At 32.6% G+C, this 21,999-nt stretch overlaps 1 protein-coding gene across 1 annotated transcript in view; it reads left to right on the top strand.

Moving 5' to 3' along the window:
• Positions 1 to 21,999, top strand: part of LOC139493162 (protein TFG-like) — a 195,476-nt gene that overhangs the window by 63,982 nt on the left and 109,495 nt on the right. The window lies entirely within an intron of this gene.

The following is a 21,999-nucleotide window of genomic DNA, read 5'->3' as shown; positions in this document are numbered from 1 at the left end:
GACTCACAGGAATTCGGACGAACGACGCTATTCAATGATACGTCCAGTAAATGGGCGTATAGAAAGTAAACGAAATTTAACATAACAATACCAAAATCAAACAACAGTTCATATGCGAATAAAACCTGATAATTCTTCACCTTCGGTGCTGGAAAACTCTGTAGGTTCGCGGTTCACTACAAATATATTATTATAGGTTATGATTACATTGGTTGCAAAGAATTTCCAGTTTTCCTAGTTAAAAAAAAACCGATGATAGAATATGTGAAATGAATGAAAGCAACAGTAGTATAGCGGTGTTCAAAGGTCATATATCGAATTAGAGAAAACAAATCCGGATACCTAAAAAACAAGAAGTATTAAAATACATCTTTGTTAAACATTCCAGTTTACCATCAAATGTTATATTCTTTACATGATCGTCTTTTTGGTCACTAAGAGAACTTTTTTTTATTATCAACTTCACGACTATGTTTATGTTTTTTACTTGCTTTTCCGAAAGATTTTGAGACATTACATCGATGTACGTTTGTATTATGGTGTTTTATTTCCGATTATGACATCTTGACCGAATGTGGATTCCATACTTATGCAAATAATGAATACATAGCAAAATAGTGGCTTACTCTATTGACGCACCCACTCTAACAACGTTTTGAGCTCATGTTATTACCTCAGTTATTGTCGTTACCTTGAGGTTATCATTTTTTTTATCACACATTTTGTACTTATATGCCGGTTTTTGCATGGCCAATAATATAGAGGTATTAGCTGGCTGTTTCTGTATTGGTCCTGTTATAGATTCGATGTTAGCTGTATTGGACCCTAGACTCGAAGAGTATTGGCCCTTGTATTTTTTTCTCGTATTGGCCCTGTTATATTAACTCCATTTATATCGACAGTATAACGTTATCAATATTGCACATGCTGATTTATTCGTAATTGGGCCCTGGTATCAACCTTCGAGCTATATCAAGCCCTCTGGATTGATACTGGAGTCTACGGCTGATACCAGGGCTTATAATTCATGCTATATGAAAAATGCCATGTAATAATCTGATACAATTACATGGCATTTTCCATATTAGCCCTGGTATCAGCCCTAGACTTCCATGTCAAGCCGATGGCTTTAGCCCGAGGACTTGATAAGGGTCGTGGGCTGATACCACGGACCATATGAAAAATGACATGTAATGATCTATTTATGACATTTTTTCAAGCAAAAGAAAAAAGAAAGCATATACCAAATTATGTTTAATATTTTCAACAAAAATTCAAAAACACAATTAGCGAAAAAAACTTAAGAAATGTATCATAGTGAGTTAAAAAAAATCGTATCACAGTGAATAAACTAACTTTTGTGAAAGGTTTAACAAATAATTAACAATAAATAAATTAATTCTCAGAATTATAAATTTTAAACGACGTTTATTATTACATTTCTAAATAATTCTGTGGAAGAATACACCATACTATGATTTTGAAATATGTTCCGCTTGAACTTTCGATGTCATACAACAATCACTTTTCCATTGTGGCGTCAAATATTTTCTAAAGTCTGTATGATGTCAATATTTTACGGAAACTTACGGATTTTTACATTTCTTTTTACTACAGCAGATTCGTAACTTTCTAAATTTCTTTTTATTGTGTTCTCATTTTTCATTTTTTTGTATGAATTTACATGCATCGTCATTTGATATTTAAGAAATCTCTCCTTATCGTCTAGCTGCTTCGGACCACTTGTTTACAAATAGATTTTGATTGACAGGTAACTGGAAGTTAAACTCGGGTGTTCGATATGGATTTCGAGGGCTGATAACCAACCTTGACTTCCGCCTATTATTGGCCATTCAAAAACGTACATATCAGTCCAAAATATGTGATTATCTATTATAAATTTACGAGATTCGAACATCGATAAACAACTGTTGCTTAAATCTATACTAAATTTGTTCTTATAGAATTAGATCTGGGCGCAGTGTGGCAAACACGTATTTAGAATTAAGGCGCGAGTTGTTTACAAAAACCACTTTACAAAATAAGGTTTAAGAATCATATTCATGTTAAGACAATATCAATTTTCTTTATTGGTTATAGCATTGAAACGATATACGGTGTAAGCAAAATCCAAAGATCTTTCTTAAAAACCAGGTTTAATCCACTATTTCCTACATTTGAAAATACCTGTACCAAATCAGGAATATGACAGTTCTTGCCCATTCGTTTTTGATGGGTTTTGTTACTTGATTTTGGGATGTGATTATGGACTTTCCGATTAGATTTTCCTCTGATTTCAGTATTTTTGTGATTTAACTTTTTAGAATACATGCAATCAATGTCTCTTTATGCCCAATTAAAATTTATTCTCACTATAACTCTTCTTGAATGTTCTCCAAATGTTTGATATATCTTTTATTTCCAGAAAAATATTCATATAATATATTATTCATTACCTGCAGATGTCGACATCGTGTTCATTGTCAGAATATTCTTCGTAGAGGGTGAAAAGGATAAGGACTCATTTGTTCCGTCACGTTTTCCTGGTACATTCACTGCAATAATTAGATATTAATAAAGTATGCAAAATTGAAAGAAACCGTATGCTCAAATTTGAGAAAAAAATCTGATAGTTAGCAATAAATGGCAACTACTGGATTTGAAACTTCTGACAAGCTACCATCATTTTGATGATGTTGCGTCGTTTAACGTATTTTTGAGTGCCAGTACTTCCCTTAATCTAAAATAGTGGTTAAATTGTAAAAAAGAAGAAAAGATTCTGACAACTAAAATTTGAATTCGAAATGTTATCAAATATATTAACAATGTTTTTCCGGACTGTTAACCATGTTTGTCCGGTGATTGTACGAGTGTTAAACGATTTGTGTGGGTGTGGAGGTCACACTATTTACAATATTGTTCCTTATCGTGTAGTGTTTGTACTTTTACGTGTACAATATATCCCTGATGGTGTCTGTATTTTGTTTGATCGTGGTGTATCAATATGATAAGCATAATAATACATATATGGTGTGTATACTTTAGCCACAGTTAACAGTGTTTCACTTTGTTGAATGTTGTTGCGATCGCAAGATTTTCTCGATTTGATCTATGTAATTTGTTATTTTGCGTATGTGTGCGCATATAATGATGTATTTCTGTGTGTGTTTCAAACAGCCGGAGGTAACCATTCTGTTTATCTTATATGCCACTATATTTTGTATTTCGAACTGCATCTGTATACTTCGTATTTTTGAATAATACCCGTCTTGTGTCCGCATTTTCTGTTACAATGACTCTTGATTTCATGTATTTCGTCAGCAATCAAATTAGAGCTTCAGAGATACTGTAAAACTAAATAGTGTAGGGTCGGCGTGAATCAAATGTGGATATAAAAAAAATAATCTATTATACACATGTATCTTTATACTTCTACTTGATGTAATGCAAATGTTTAATAAACAAAATTTTCCAAAAAAATCAAATCATATCATATTATCATTACCTGTACTTGGCAATGTCATGTTCATTGTCACAGTGTCTTCAATAAAGGACGAATATGATAAGGACTCATGTGTGCCTTCATGTTTTCCTTGTGCACCCACTGCAATAAGTAAATAACTTAACTCCATGTAATAGAAGAAATTTAAAAAAAAATAAAGATAAAGCGAGGTTAATCTAATAAATATGTACCAATCACCAAAGTTTCATGAACACAGTGCAAATTTTTTTAAAAAAAAAATATCATAACCCATATTAAACTCAGAAACTTAATACATATAAACAATTCACTAGAATTTCATCAAAACTGCTGAAATCATTTTTGTATTCTGTCCGAAAAACATAAAAATCCCCTCTTTTTTTTTCTTAAATAACAAACACTCTATAAGTCGGGGACAAAAAACGTAAATTTATAAAAAAAAAAAAAAAAAAAAAAAAAAAAAAAAGGGAGCTCACGTGCATGCAAGTTGATTACAGCGTCATTGAGTTACAGTTTAACATGTTGACGACAGACGGGGACAGACAGACAGGAATTCGGACGAACGACGCTATTCAATGATACGTCCAGTAAACGGGCGTTTAGAAATTAAACGAGATTTAACATAACAATACCAAAATCAAACAACATTTCACATACGAATATCACCTGATAATTCTTCACCTTCGGTACTGGAAAACTCTGTTGGTTCGGGGTTCACTACAAATATATTATTATAGGTTATGATTACATTGGTTGCAAAGAATCTCCATTTTTCCTAGTTAAAAAAAAAACCCGATGATTGAATATGATTTATGTTAAATAAAACTTGATTATTAAAAATGTGTAATAGATAAAAGCAACAGTAGTATACCAGTGTTCAATGGTCATATATTGAATTAGAGAAAACAAATCCGGATAACAAACTTAATACTGAACTCGATGCTTTCACTCCAATGATGTCATACAGCAACAAGTGTTGCGAAGACATTGTTGATGACGAAGCATCAAAATGAAAAGATATAGTGCATTGCACTGTCTTCTTTATTTACTCAGCTGCATGTGCCTGGCTCATGTCAAGAGCCTGTACGTGTTGTTCGGTGGTTATTGTGTTTGTTTTATCTCATATTTTGTTTTGTTTATTGTGTTGAATTGATATCAAGGCGTTATTTTTCTGGGTTAAATGGTATAACATGTACATCACTACTTTCATGGCCTTTTATAGCTGACTATGGAAAATAGATTTTGCTCATTGTTGGGAGCTGTTGTAAACATCTATTTCAATTGGACTCTGGTGAAGAGTTTCCTTTTGTCTATCGTACCACATATTTTTACTTTTATACTCATTCCATCTGAGTTTTCTTCTCCCTCAAGGACATTTAAATGTTTTGTTTAAAAGTACCATAAGTAGATTATAGTACATGGTAGCAAGCTTGCAAAAAAGTGTAATATAAAGATATTTCATGTATCCCTTTCCATTTTAACCATTTACTGCAACCTTTATAGTTTAAAAGAATAGACGTTAACGGACTTAAACAAACTCATCTTTTGAGTTTTGCTAAGACCTAATACCAAATTAAATTTTGATAGCAAAATGGCAAGAAATACACTTTTATTTTAAGTTTAAAACACGTCATATTAAAAAAAAACACAATTATTTTGAGAGGTCATAGCAAAGTTGTTAACATAGAAAGGAATGTCAGGTTAGTGTTATTGGGATAAATGTGCATTGATGACCATTATAACTGTATCAACACGTTAGGTTTGGGTGTGTTATGCGCCGAATTGATTTCTGTAAATTTAAGTACTAGAATCTTGCGTGACGACCTGTATCACCACAAAGTGGTACACTTTTAAATGTCAGAGGCGGAATTAGAGGGGCCCATGTGCCCAGCCCCTCTTCCTGGGAAAAGTTTGGTTGATTATATAGGGAATCACCGAAGCATGACCGGAGCGGGTCCCCTTTTAGGCAGTCAGTGTGCCCTCTCTAATGACAAGTTCTGGATCCGCCACTGGATGTTCAATCAGAACTTGAAACACTGGTTAAAAAAGCCATAACGTAACTGCTTCTTTAATCACGAATGAAATAATGTCGCGTGTTAACCTTAAACATGACTTTACCTGCGCCTTTAAATATGATTTTTAATTATGGAGGTCAATAGTGTATTACCCATTGCTAAAACAGGAAAAAATACAGTATTTATGAACATAACATAAATGACGAATTTTAAGATTTGTGCACAGAGATTCCAGAAAGCCAAATAATTGAATATATATACCGTTGAGGTTAATTCAACATATCAACACAATCAATACAATTTATCCAAAGTACAATGAAACAGCATACCTGATCACTGAAGACTGTTGAGTACATAATTAAAACATCAAAACATAAAAATAGTCATAGAAACCCCTCAAAACACATCTAAATAAAAGTATAAGAAAACGACCTACTAAAGAAAGGGGTGTACTTAGAATTCAACTTATTTTTAACTGAAAATTTCAAAAAGAATCTTAACCATACTAGTACAAAAAAACACTGAGATTGTGACTAATTTTCATCGACTTAGATATGCATGAGTCAGTGATATGAAGCTATTTCTAATCATATTCCGTTTACTCGAATTTTTTTTTGTGGATAGTTATCTCATCTGTAACCGTACCTCATCTTTTTTTTATAATTAAAGGTAAATAACTTTGAATGTGTGCCGTATTAGGCACAACTTTTTGGAACTTTTTGTCCTCTATGCTCTTCATTTTTGTACCTCTTTTTTTGGAAGGGGGGGGGGGGGTGCTTTCTAATGTTTTTCATCAGAGCGTCACTGGACAGTCTTGTGTGGACGAAACGCGCGTCTGGCGTATTAAATTTTAAACCTGGCACCTTTTGTTAGCTATTATTCATGTGTTTCTCTGTCCTATATTTTCTCCCATTTATTTGTATTGTAGTCCTATCATGATATTGTCATTTTAATGTTATATTTAACATTACCATAAAAGTGCGAGGTTTGACATGCCACAAAACCAGGTTCAACCCACCATTTTTTGTTTATCAAAATGTCCTGTACCAAGTAAGGCAAATGGCCATTGTTATATTATAGTTCGTTTCTGTGTGTGTTACATTTTAATGTTGTGTTGCTTGTGTGTCGTAGTTCTCCTCTTATATTTGATGTGTTTACCTTAGTTTTAGTTTGTGATTTGTTTTTTTTTCTCAATCGGTTTATGAATTTCGAACAGCGGTATACTACTGTTGCCCTTATTTGATACATTAAATACTCCCCAAACAAAATTCATATCATATTACTACTACCTGCAGATGGCGACATCGTGTTGATTGTCACAGTGTCTTCAACATTGGGAGAAAACAATGACAAAGACTTGATCTGTGTTTCTTGATTTCCAATTTGTATATCCACTGAAAAAGCGAACTTAACTAAAGTGGATGCTAAATTGATACTTGATAACTTGATTAAACCAGATTTAATCCATCATTTCTACTTACGATAATGCCTATACCAAGTCAGGAATATGACAGTTGTTGTCCAACTATGGTTATTACCGTCAGCAACAACAACTGGGTTACAGACTTTTGTCTTACAAAAGGCACATACAGGATATGGCGTGGGTACCTTGTTTTGGATCGCTCATTTTTGTTCATTACCTATAAACGCTAGAGAGGAGAACGAAACCAAAGGGATATTGAAACTTCTAAGGCCAAACAAACTGACAATATCATGGCAAAAAAACAAAAAAGAATAAAAAGACAAACAACAGTATACAAAATACAACATATATAGAAAACATTACCAGGGTTGATCATGGGTGTTCCAAAATGGCAAGCAGATCCTGATCCACATGTTGCACTGTTCGGGTTGCTCATGTTAGAACAAACTTGGTAATAAGTCTAATTCGGTAGGTCACATTGGCAGAAAAGAGATAGGGCAGTGGTTATTATTTCTAGAACATATCAATTGTCTTCATGAAAAGATATTTCAAAACGATAAACCAATCATGATGGCTTCTTTAAACTTTTCGAAGGAATGATGTTAATTTCATCACTTTTGTCTTTGGTTCGATTGTTTTTTTGTGAGCGGAAACTTCTATCAAGAAAATCATGACAGGAAATATGAGCCCTGGAGTATTGTATCAACTAAAACTGTCGTTTTGATGACTAAATTTTAAAAATCAATTGGATATTGTTTGACTCGTCAAACCGTTACTAAGTAGAGGGCAATTAGAAACAATTTAAGACAACCTAAGACAACACATAATGAAAACTGAAACAAGTTCAATTTTAAACCTTTTTTCAACAAACAAATTAATCAGACTAATTACCATGTTGATATGATGATTATAAATTATGTGTAGGTGCGGCGGAAATGCCATTTTTTATCTGTTTATAATTGTTATGATGTTTTTTTGTTTGTTGTATTTAATACTTTTGAATCAGCGAGGATACCATCGGTCAAATAGCCAGTGTTCCGGTTGGTGGAATACTTTATATTTTTTTGTTTTTATATTACCAGTACATAAATTTCATGCTTGGTTGAACTCAACAGGATTTTGCTGTACCCTTTCGGCTTTTGTCTATTAAACGTTACTATATTTTCAAACTTTAAGTCACTGTAGTAATCGATGGAATTGAAATTCTGATGTTTTGATGTTTGAAAGTAATGTTTATGCTAATTACATCAAAGTGGTTTTTGTTTTTAGATTTGAATGATTTGTGATCTCACCTGTATTTTGTGATTTCTTGTTCACTGTCCCAGTAACGTCAACAGACATAGGATTATTTTCTCGTATTTGGTTTTCAACTTCATCTGAGGAAATAAATTGAATAAAAATGCAACGCTATAAGCATGGAAAAGTAAGGTTTAACACTTCGGTTTATTTCATAAAGTATGCAAGAAAAATCTGATAAAGGTTTTCATAAATGTTATTGATTGGACGAAGAGAAACATAAGGAGGATATTTTGGCATGCAATTTGAATGAAAAAATGCAAACTTGTTTTGAATAAAATGTTATGACACATACCAGAAATATATGGAACCGACCATATTGTATAATATTATAAACGAAACTTTCTAAAAGTGTGCCAGTCACCCTACGGATATATACAATGTCAGTCTTATTCAGAATATACATACTCAAAATATGCCTTGAAGAAAAGTACAACAAAAGTTCAAAGCAAAATACGTTCAGGTTGTAACATCGAAAATAACACGTCGTTCATTGCTGATTTCCTATTGGTGTATACGTGTGATTATACTGCCTTGAATAGACCGTCGTCCATGTAGTGACGGCCTTCAACACGTTGAAGTTTATTCTACTTGTACTATGCATGAATTAGTGTAAGAATGTATTTAGTGAAATTTGATCATTCTTTAAAATTTAGAGTACTAATATTTTTAAATAGTGCACATTTCTTTTATATATTAAGATCACACGATGTACAAATATAAATTTAATGACGGTATTTGTAGGTTGAGACAGCTGCTTTGAGCGACTCTACGGAGGAATGCTGTCCCAGTTTTTATTATTCCGTGGAAGCATGAAAGTTGATGTATTTGTGCTCAGGAACATGAAATTTGGTATGAGAGTGTGTGCATGGTGCGGGACTGTTTGAGCGGTTGTAATTATCTGTCGTTTCTTGTGATTGCAATGAGTTGATATGAAACATGACAAGGCGTGCGTCTGTGTGCAAGGTGTTTATGTGTCGGTTAAATGATATTATCAAGACATTTATTGGCAAGGGACTGTTAAAGATGAAAATGTCTCCCTTATGACAAATACCCAATATTTTGGTTGTTAGGTCGTATCAATTTGAAAATTAATTTGAAAAAAATGTTTTATGATACAAAAGGCAGAATCAAAACTAATGAGTTGAACAAACACTGAAAATATCATGTTAAACAAAAATGTTTGAACATAGAAATGGTACAAATAATAACGTTTCGGATTAGGTGTTGAATGTTATTTCGTGTGGATGTGATGAATACTTATCGACTTAAGTCTAAAAGGTGCAATGTTGTTAATTAAGATATCGTGAGTAGCTGGGAACATATCATGCAGTAGTTGTTTCTTTGCTAGAAAGCATAGTTGAAATAAAATATACCAAGCTAGTGTAGCGTCTATAAAAACACCTTGCCAATCAATTTGTTACTTACACCTAGGTTGCAACTGTTTTTTAATCTTGAGACAGTAGTTGTGATCATATCAACAAATAGGAAATACAATGAAATAATTGGTGAACAATTGGCTAAATTCATACGCACTTATTGAGTGATAAAATGGATTGCAATGTTGATTGATTATGTTAAAGTGGAAATTGCACAAGGTCTATATATCTATATAAAGCCTTAATATACAATTGAACACATTCTTAGGCGTATGTTGTGCTGTTAAATCGTTATTTAGATAAATAAAAGGTTTGTGCTCTTGCAACACCATTGCATTCTGTGTACGCCTGTCAAAGGCAGGAGCATATAGCGCATTGATTATTTTATAGTTTGTTAAATATTGTTCTGAACTTAATCTCAACCGTTTGACTGTCCCTCTGGTATCTTTCGTCCCTCCTTAAGATATCGCGATTTGATTGTTTGACGTCTATTGCTTACTATACAGAATGGATTTTAATATTTTTTTAAACCGTACGATGACCTTTAGCTGTATTAATTTACGCCAATTATTTATATATGTCTCAATGACAGTCATACCCCCTCTTTTATTGGTATAAAGATATTCCGTACTATTACTATATGACGCAAAATATGGGATGATTTTTTAGTTTTGTTTCTGTAAAACTGGTCAACGATTACAAATTGTTAGTTAGTTAGCTAGATGCTTAAGACGTAAACAGAGGACTCATTGTGTCTTATGAACTATTTGAAAGTATGAATAAAGAAGTATTATTGCACAAAACCAATTCAGAATAAAACTGAAGTAAACTTTGCCTGAATATATATCTGGAGAGTTATTCGAAGTTGTAGTCGTGACCACAGTAGTTGAAGGCGTATGGTTTCCATTTTCCATCGATGGACGTGCATTATAATATGGAGCTGGTACTAAAATTATATTAAACAAAACGAATGCTATAAATATAGATGAGGTATTCTGGTATGTCAGATGGCCTAATATAGGTGGCTCTGTACCTAAAAATTCCGTCATTGTGTTATTGTGCTATGGTTAATTTTTGTATTCTTGTCTTTCATTTTTGCTAATGTATTTTGCATAATGCCTTTTTGTGCATTTTTTTATACATATTTGTTTGCTTTTATAGTGATAAAGATTATAAAACAATATTGATTTCTGTTCCCCTATTTATGACATTTTTACCTATTTAAATGTCTTTTTATTTTGTTCACACATTGTTGACACTTTATTGGACTTGTATGCGACTGTTATACAAATGAGAGGTTCAAAAACCTATAAAAACAGAATTAATCAACCGTTTTCCACATAAGTTATGTACCAAAAGAAAATCGGAATGCAATATGGTGGCTTTTTCAGACTGAAAGAATGTAGGATCTAACCCTTCAATGTATTTGTCAACCTCTGTTCAAAATGATCGTTACAAGTAAATTGAATTTGAATGAACCATTTGCATTTTATTCCATTGTATATTTTGCATCATGTTCGTTAGCAGTAATGTTTCAGATTTCAATACAAGTTATACGAAAACAATTGCCAACATGGATTGTGATATCTAAAATTGTATATGTTATATATGAGATCAGCCCTAGTTTTAGTGGGGTTCGTGTTGCTTATTCTTAAGTTTTCTATGTTGTGTCATGTGTACTATTGTTTGTCTGTTTGTCTTTTTCATTTTTAGCCATGGCATTGTCAGTTTATTTTCGATTTATTAGTTTGACTGTCCCTCTGGTATCTTTCGTCCCTCTTTTATATAAAATAATAGCATTTTCGTTTTTGTTACTGGCTTTATTAGCAAGAATATCAAGCGAGTACGGCAGTGCGGACTGATTAAGTCAATACATGTATACCATATTCTTTAAATCGGAAATTTGTGTTAACTGCATGTAATGTTTGGTTGGGATTATAAAGTAAAATGGGAATTTGTATATATGAAAGGAGTCCAGTCCATGATCTGAAATATATAAGCAATCGAGATCACAGTGAAAATGTGAAATGTGCAAAATACTAATATACTGGTTTATTGTAAAATAAGACTTCATACAATTACAGAATTTTCCAAAAGGTTGCTTTGAGTATCTGCAAACAGTACCTGGCACATTGTAAGGTTAAAATTGTCTCTTCGTAAATTGTACGGAAGCCATTACGATTGTTCTGACCTTTATCTAATATATGTTTCACAGGTAACAACAAATACGTTCCGGTTGTCTTAAACAAAATACCACCTTCTTTTCCCTGAATATTACCTACTGAACTAGTTCACAACCGGATCAAATGAGCAACATGACTGGTGAAACATGTGGATCAGAATCTGCATACCCTTCTTATGCACCTTAAATTATCCCCGACCTTAAGTGTTCTGCAGGTCGTTGAGTCTTCGATATTCATAGCTATTTGAGGTACCTACATAATATTTTATTGTTATTGTCCCTGCCACTATATACACCAGAACCTTCCAGCTTTCCTACTATTCCTGCTTCTAAAATCAGTAGACATATGTAGATATAAATACATTTAAAAGTCAAATAAACACCAAGTACAATTATACACGTGTAAACATATTTCAAACAATGACCTCAGCCAAACCAAAAATAAAAATATAAAAATTACATATGAACATAAACATCATTAAAATCTAAATAATAATATTCTTTGGCTTATGTTATGATGTTATACTGATGTCTATGTAATGGAGACGGTTGCAAATTAGTACATTCCATATATGCCAATAAAGGGTCTGTAGTTTAGTGGTTGTAGTTCATTTTCTTTTTTTTTTTTGCTTTTCGTTCATTATTCTGTAAATAAACCAAACCACATCTTTAATTGGTGTATGTATGTAAATATTAAATGAAACCAACCTCCTCTGACTACGGACTTTCCGCTTGTGTTCGTTGTGGTCACAGAAGTTGAAGACATAAACCGGAGTGCATAATTAATTGCTCTTGGTACTGAAATCATTATAAAATTAGTGTATAAAGTAGGTTATAAATACAGGCGAAGTAGTTTGGTGTGTTAGATAACCTGGTATAAATAATTGATGATAAAGGTCATGCAATAATAAAGTATCCAAATTCAACAATGTGCCATCTGTTGAGTAATACAATCGATTCTCATATAATACAATATATACAAGTTTATGTTTACAGCATGTCTAACTGGTAAAAAGGAAAAGGTTAACACCTGGAGATTTGAAACAAATACCAAACACCGTAACATGACATGAATATCAACGATTTCTGTCAGTTTTTTTAATATTTATTTGACATATGGTGTTGTTGGAAGACATTTGGATCTATAAAGCGTTCTTTGTTTTACCACTTTTAATCATTTATTAATTCTCTTTGCTCTAGTATATCGAAGGCTTGGCCTATTTTATTATCATTTGACCTTTTGTATAATCCTTTAAGGTGTAACACCACTAATTCGGGCCCGGCCAAATAGCACATACCAGAAAATAGTATATATATAACACAAAATAGTTCCTACGCATGAATGTAACTTTCAAAATAGGTAAAATGTTTAGTTATTATTGGCATTAAATATAAGCTGAAGGACTGGTGATCATTGTAAAACACTTTTTGACCCCTAAATTTGGATATTAAAAAAACTACATAAAATTTAAGAATGAGGGTACATTTTGATTCAAAGTACCTGTTTTGGTACATTAGAAGTTTCGGGAACAAGTTCTTTCCTATATGCCATTAAAGGTGTTCTGATTTTGTCAGTACAAGACACCATACAGTGTTGCTTTGACATGCAATGATTGTCACTTTATTTGAACTTAAAACAAAAGAGGTGTGTCTATTAAAAATGGATGAATTTAACATAGAAAGTAATTAGTGGTGTACTTCCTTAAGTACAAATTGCGATAACTATTTTCTTCAGTGTGAAGTTTCTATAAATTGTGTCAAATAAATTCCAGATTTTTGTAGAACATCCACAGCCTTTCCCTTTTTACTCTCATATTTGACAATAAACTCATCATAGATACCAGGACTAAATTTTGTATATACGCCAGACGCGCGTTTCGTCTACAAAAGACTCATCAGTGACGCTCGAATCCAAAAAAGTTAAAAAGGCCAAATAAAGTACGAAGTTGAAGAGCATTGGGGACCAAAATTCCTAAAAGTTGTGCAAAATACAGTGCTTGATATATAAAGAATTATTGGATGTAGTGCTAGCAACGATTTTCTTAAAGCAAGTTTATAAATGTAGGGTGCGCTCGACTCTAGTGACTCAGCACAAGTTTTTGTGGAATTTAAAGGATTTTTTGTAAAAAATAAACACTAACACATCATAGAAAAATAAGTGAGTAATCTATGTTTAAAATTTTATAACTAAAATTTCTGTATTAAAGTCAGACTCTGTGGAGTTTTTACAAAAATCTTGGTTTTATTTGCCACAAAATCTCCTTTTTCTATTTAATGCAATTAATCAATAAAAGATAAAGCTTTGCACGAAGTTTCCCCTTGATATATGTACACAATGGCCTATCTCTATTATTCATTATCTTTGCTCTTTTGATACTATTGCAGTTTCAAAAATTCGTAATTCACTAGGCTACAGAAGGGTCCATAAACCTTAACTATATTGCCCTTTTGGTTTTCTTATTCGAGCGTCTCAGACTGTCTTTTGTTAAGTGCGTCCGGCGTTTATCATTATAAGCTTGGTATTTAAGATGATTTGAACTAGTCAAGGATACTAGTTATCCAATAAGTAAGCAAGATGATCATGTTATTAACATTAGACAAATCAGTTGGAAGTATAAACTGATTAATAGTATTGCATATTATATACATTTTGAAATAAAACTGAAATAAACTTTACTTGTAGATATTTCTGGAGGGAACGCCATGCTTGTACTCGTTGTGGTCACAGTTGTTGGAAACTGATGATATCTTTTAGACAACGGGAGTGGTGCATAATACATTGGTGTTGGTACTGAAATCATATCAAAAAGATAGACAAATGAAAGATAGGATATAAATACAGGCGACATATTCTGTTTTGTTAGATAACCTGGTATACATAACGTAATAATAAAGGTCATATACACATACAATATCCTAATGTTGACAGGAATAATGTACCCAATCTTGGGTTGGACTTAGTATTTTTGGTTTACATACTGTTATTTGGTTTAACTAGTGTGATATATCTTTAAATCTAATGCTTTTCTCATTTTATTAGTACTACACATGATTTTCATATCAAACAATTCGGAAGTAATTTTTAACTTCATTTTGATTTCCCCTCCACGGTTTCCTGATTTGAGTGTCACTGATGTTAGGAAAAACGTGCGTCCGACGTTTACTATTATATTATTTGTATTTAAGATGATTTGAAGTAATCAATGATACTAGTTCATCAATAAGACAGCAAGATGAAATTACACAAGACTATTCAGTGTCTTAGAAATCAATTGGAAGTAAAAACCGATAAATAGTATTGCATATAAACGTTGTGAAATAAAACTGAAATAAACTTTACCTGAAGATATGTCTGGATGGTACGTCTTGCTTGTAGTCGTTGTGGTCAGATTAGTTGGAAACTGATAATGTCTTTTAGACAACGGGAGTGGTGCATAATACATTGGTTTTGGCACTGAAATCATATTTACAAAGATAGATAAATGTTAAAAATGAGTATGAATACATGCGACGTATTCTATTGTGTTAGATAATTTGGTATAAATTACTTAATGATAAAGGTCGTACAATATTTCGTATTTAAGATGATTTGAAGTAATTGAGGATACTAGTTCATCCTTAAGTTAACAAGATGGTCGTGTTAATTACATCAGACTCTTCAGTGTCTTAGAAATCAGTTGGAAGTATGAACCGATCAATAGTATTGCATATTTACATTTTGAAATACATTTAAAATAAACTTTACTTGCAGATATTGCTGGGAAGTACGTTTAACTTTAAAATCACAGTTGGAGTCACAGTAGTTGAAGACTGATTGGTTCCTTTATATTTCAACGGGATTGAATAATATATTCGTTTTGGTACCGAAATCATATCCCAAAAAATAAGAGAAAAAAGTAAAGAAAAAAAACCGAAAAATTCAGGCGACGTATTCTGGTGTGTTAGATTTGAAGATTTTCATACAAAAAGAAAACAAATAGTTATTTACACAATACACAAGATATCATACATTATGAGATAAATACACAATGAAAAAAATACAAATATACTGGTATGTACAACAATCTTTTGCAATAAATGTGTATTCAAAATTCAAAAATAAACCTCTTTTTAGATAATACATGTTTAATTTTTTTTATACATGGGGTAAACATGTTTTGCTATGTAATTTTAGAAGCCGGAGAGAAACGCACCGATGTATTTATTGACACCTTACCGTCTACAGCGTCATTTTTTACTATCGCCAATAATAGAGACTACACGCAAATACAAGATAGATTTGAAACCGAAGAAGTAAATGCAAATTTACCGTCTATAGCGTCATTATTGACAAGCGCCGATACGAGAGATTACCCGCGAACACAAGATAGATTAGATTACCGCCAAAGCACAAACATTCGTCAGAAACCTTGTATTTATTGCAACGATATGCACGACCCCGCAAAATGCTTAAAGGTTCCAGATTATGAACACCGGATAACAATTATTAAACACAAGCACTTATGCTTTAATTGCTTGGGATCGCACCGCGCATGTGAATGTAGATCTCAATTTCGTTGCAGATTCTGTAACAAGAATCACCATACTAGTATATGTACCCAAAATACCGACAGATCGTACTTTGATAAAACCGCTAATGTAAGTAGATATGATACGTCAGTTAACGCCGTAGTCAACAATGAAAGTGTTGCCACTGCCACAAGTTTTCATTCGTCCACGATGCAATCCCGTTCTAGCATATTATTGAAAACCGCTGTAGCACCCGTTTGGAGTGAACATCAAGGAATGAACACGAATATATTGTTCGATGAAGGAGCACAGCGTTCTTTCGTGACCGAGGAATTAGCTTCAAAACTAGACATAAAGGCAGAAGGTACCGAATTGATCAATCTTTCTACATTTGGAAATACAAGCACTAGAGTCCAACACTTACCGAAAGCAATTATACACGTTGAGCCAATAGAAGGAGAGAAAATACCCATTGAAGTTTTAGTAGTTCCAACTATAGCAAATCCGATCACAAATTATAGTGCAAATAAAACCCGAGATTGCAAACATTTAAAAGGATTAAGATTAGCGCACCGGATCACGAACGACAACAATTTTAAAATATCTTTACTGATAGGAGCTGATTTTTACTGGGATTTTGTAGAGGATACCGTTATTAGAGGAATAGGTCCGACAGCTGTTAAGTCTAAACTTGGTTACCTGTTGTCTGGTCCGACATCACCAGATGTGAATCGTAAATCGGGACTAGTAGGAATGTTCAACATTTTGACAAATCCTAAACCGGAAGAGTTTAAAATAGAGTCACTAGGAGAAGTCGACACAAAACATGAAGATGAAAATATGTACCGAAAATCGTCAGTAGAATTTCATGAAAATAGATACGTACCGAAGTTGCCATGGAAACATGACCATGAGACCTTACCAATAAATGTTATTACAAAACAGAGAACTGATCACGTTATAGAGTTTCATGAAAATAGAAGGGACAACAGAATCAACATCAGTGTCGGAGATATTGTACAAGTTTATGACGAAAAACCACGAACTCGGTGGAAAAAAGCAATTTTCCCAGATCGTCAAACTTTATCCGCTAGAGATCAACAAAGAGGACCTACCAAATACAGCAGATGAGACGAATGAAGTTGATACCAGAAGAACAGTGCCTATGCCAGTATGCGAAAAACATCTTAAAACTTATACAAATTCTTAAACATTAATTTTGTGTTCGATTTGAAAATCGTTATAGAGACTGTTAATTTTCAATTTTGTCATAGTGATTTCAAGAGACAGTAATTGCCCATCATATTTTTTCGTTTCATATATGGACATTTAAAGAAATATTTGAATTTCATACAAAGATATACTTTTGCGGCCCCCCAGTATGTTGAGAATATTATGCAAACGTTAACGTTATGTTTCCCGTATTTACGTCTTATGTTTATGACGTTACTTTGTACCTTTGTATGGGCGCCTTCGATATAGATTTTGAGCATAAAAGTAACACAACGCAAAGTATTGAGTTTTAGTCGTTTATTACAATACAACATCATTCTAGACCAAACTGTAGGATTGAGATCGTATACCGTATCAGTAACAGCATTTTATAGTACATACTATTTCTTTCTGTTGATAAAACATAATACTCCATTTGTTTCCGTATTTTCATTTTTTTCGGAACTCTTCTAGAAGCTGGGAAACATAAGAATTGACCTACTTTTGTTGGCGTTCGTTTTTGTTGCACTTTAGTGTTTCTGTTATTCCGTTGTTAACCTCTTGTAGTTGATGTGTTTCATACGGTTTTAGTTTGTTGCCCGAAATTGTTTTCTCTCAATCGATTAACAACTTTTGAACAGAGGTATACTATTCTTGCCATTTTTTATAATGATTTGTAATGTTTATGGTCTGTCAAGTACAAACAGACCCGTCTTGTTACCTTTTAGATACACATGATTATTACTTTCCGCTTTCTTTGATGGATAACATACAAAGACGTATTTTAGAAGTCGTCATTATTGAAAGCTTTTAGATATTTAAATGATATAGTGGCTTTCAATAATGACGACTTCAGTATAACCACTTGATAGATTTATCCTGCTGAACTGACTTTATATAAAGCTTATATAAACAATGAACACGGTGCTTTCCTTTATCTTTAACGGGAAGCATAATACTTAACTGTACGATAAAAGAGATGATTTGTCAGTTGTTAATTATTCCTTTTTACATGGTGACGTTAACGTGTCACCATCGTATACTGTTTATTTATCTCAGCTTGTTCGATTCGCTTGTGTTTGTAAAATGTGTAACTGTGTATTTACTGAGTCATTACTGAAAAATTATCATATCATGGTTTTTGATAATACAAACTAGTCAAAACATTACTAAATATCATCGATACAAGGACGTCATTCCTTGAGTAAATCAACATGCAGACATTGTATACGATTAGGAACTTCACATCCAATTGTGTTTGTTTATTCTATACAAAGCACACAATTGTCGTTATTCTCCTCTAAAGCCAACCAAACCTTTAAACTGACTTATTTAGAAGAAATATAGTTACGATACTCTTGTCATGTCAATAAAGATGGTATATTTTGTAATATATATTGATTGGAGCATATGCTTTATACTTTGAAAAAAACCCACATCTATTCTAAAACCATTATGTTGGCATAATACGGGTTATGTTTTTTTCATATCTTTTATGATGATATGAAACGGAAACCCTTACGGGAGGGGTTGTGCCTGATTGAATATGAGAAAGAAATACTCTTTCAATCAGTTTAATTGAGGTTTGTAGCTTGTATGCCAGTAACTGTTAGAGAGGGTTGAGATCTCACAAAACATGTTTAATTCTGCCGCATATTTACACTGGTCCCGCGTCAGGACGTCACACTAAACTTCGAAACTTATAAATAAACTATGAGTAGTTTAAATAACATACAAAACTGACTATTGTTATTCTTGGATGTTTGTTTTTAGATTACCGTCCAATTATATGTTTCGGAGTTTAGTGTGATGTCAATTTTACTTAACTACATTGTAGTGAATATTTTATTTTAAGTGCTAGCTGAAGTCCAAATCCAGTTGCATGATTTTCTCGCTGTGTTGAAGACTTGTTGGTGGACTTTGGCTGTTGTCTGCTGTTTGGTCTGATTTTTGTCTCTTTTACCCATTTCCATTACTAAATTTATTTTGTTTCGTTGGAAAACTTCACACGAGTAGTTTATGCTGAACCTATCCTTACCTAAAGGGTTAAATCGAAGGTCTAATGAGTGCAGATTTACTGAGGAAGATTTTTTTAACTTGCAAGCAAATATTTTATCAGCATTGTTTCAAAGCTTGTATTGAACAAATTGAACCAAATTGGCTGCAGAAATCGAACTTTTTCTTAATACAATTGAAATTGGAAATGAGGAATGTGTCAAAGAGACAACAATCCGACCAAAAACCAAATAACTGCTTGACTGTTTTACATTTCATTAATGATTGAACAAACATAAAATCATATTTTGTTTTTCTTTATATCTCATACCTTATGCCCCTTTAAATGTATGTTGCTTACCGAACTACATTTTGTTTCTTTTATTGAGTACTTACATGTTCCATATGTATTGCCTCTGCCTCCACCACCATTTACTCCATTACCTTCGTGTTTGCTATTCAATCCCAATGGGACGCCTAAATATCAGTAGATCATGGTTAGTTTTTAGTACATATAAATCAAATGTAAAGGGATTATCAAGTGCAACAATGCAATGTTAAGACATTGGATCAGAAAATTGAAAAATCAACTTAAAAAATAATCTAGGCATTAAAGATGAATTTTTTTTTCATTTTCTTCTTATGACCGTACAAAGAAGAAAGCTTCAACAAACACAAGAATGTAAAAACAAAATATTTACAAGAAGACAGGCTTCGAAATTATATCTTTTTTTATAAATCTCCTTTTTATAAAATTTCCTCATCTCATATAATAATTATATGCTTTTTTTCTTTTTAAAAGGGAATATACATAGTGCCAGTGCTTACATTATATTAACACTTATCCATACACTCACAAAATAAAACTAGGGAAAAAACATTTACTTATATATGAAAATGATAGAATAGATTATTTTTGGCACAACATATCTGTAGATGAACTCATTAAAAAAAATATAGAGACAAACTTTGTTATTATTTTCTCTACCAGTGGAGAAAAGTTACAGTATTTTAAAACAAGGTAACAGTGAGCTCAATCTACAAGAATAGATAAATGAGAACTATAATGAACAGAGCTTACTATCAGATCTGATCCCAAGAGAATGTGTTCTTTTAATATCAAAACCTCATAGTTGCTATCTGATTGAGTTATACCAATGCTAAGCCAAAAACTTTTTGACAATGTAACATTCCCAAAAATATGTTTTAATGTCTTTTTCGTTTCATTGCAAAAACTACATAGTTGTGTTTCTTTTAGTTTTTTTTAAGTCTAAAATTACACTCATAATTAGCAATATTTTTGGCACCTTGCAAAATGGTACACTAATAATTAATGCCCGCTCTAGATAAACAGATGAAGAAGTAAAACACGTTTTGTTTAACATTTTATTGGTTACCTTGACTGCGAGTGAGGGATGAGGCATGACCCCTGTGTCCCTCGTTAAATATGCCTCTATTAATTCAAACATATATATATTCCTTCATATTTTAACCTTCATTCACTTAAGATTTTGCTCCTATCCAAAAGTTATCACAAAACCAGTAGTTTATACATATAGAGAGAGAGCCGAGGTGATCGACCGCAATTTTACAGATCAAACATTGTTGAAGCTGGGGTTAATTCACGACCAGTGACAAGACGTATTTTGGAGAACGACAACAATTTTTTTTTTAATTACAATTCCGAAAAACCGTAAAACAATGAGGTCCAACCATAAATTCCCGGTATGATAATAAAAGCTGTGTACAGTATTTATTGTTAACATGATGGCGTTCAAATAATGCATGAAATATTTGGCACAAGACGTTATGTCTCTTGTTTGTGTGTCCTTAATGATCGAAACCTAAAATGTATTAAAAAGAAAATCTGATAAACAGTTTATGATTTGAAGAGCTTTTAAAATATCAGAACTGTTGAAAGGGAAGTCAATTCTGCTGAAAGCCCGCCGCCGTTATATAAAATGTATCTTGAGAGTTCATAAGTAACAAATAATTTACATAGTAAACGATTAATTCATCTGCGCAAGAACTAACTGCACTATAACTTGTTGCATGTTCGTTCAGTCAAAATTTAATTCATATCTTACAGATTTTATTTGCAATTATGATAATCATTAACAACCGGAATTGAACTTATACTTATAAATGACAAATTCGTCAACTGTTTCCCCCATCATAGAATTGCCTTAACGTTATTTCTTTCATTTGAGACATACATGTTTTAGCTCTAAAAACGTTGTGGCATTAACAGTTGACACGTTTTGGCGATAACAATCAATAAGAAGTAAGCAATATCCTTTAACTTTACGTTCCGCTATATAAATGATGTTCTCTCACTTAATAAACTATTATGACTATGTTGAACGAATCTATCCCATCTAACTAGAGATAAAGGATACTACAGTTACAGCCTATTCTGCCTCATATCTTAACTTACATCTTGATACTGACAATGAGGGTCGGTTGAAAACAAAACTTTACGACAAAAATGTTGATTTTAGCTTCCT

The sequence above is a fragment of the Mytilus edulis genome, chromosome 10, assembly GCF_963676685.1.
Source record: "Mytilus edulis chromosome 10, xbMytEdul2.2, whole genome shotgun sequence".
NCBI classification, from domain to species: domain Eukaryota; kingdom Metazoa; phylum Mollusca; class Bivalvia; order Mytilida; family Mytilidae; genus Mytilus; species Mytilus edulis.
Note: the sequence above shows the minus strand (reverse complement) of the source record. Positions and strands in the feature narration are given on the sequence as shown.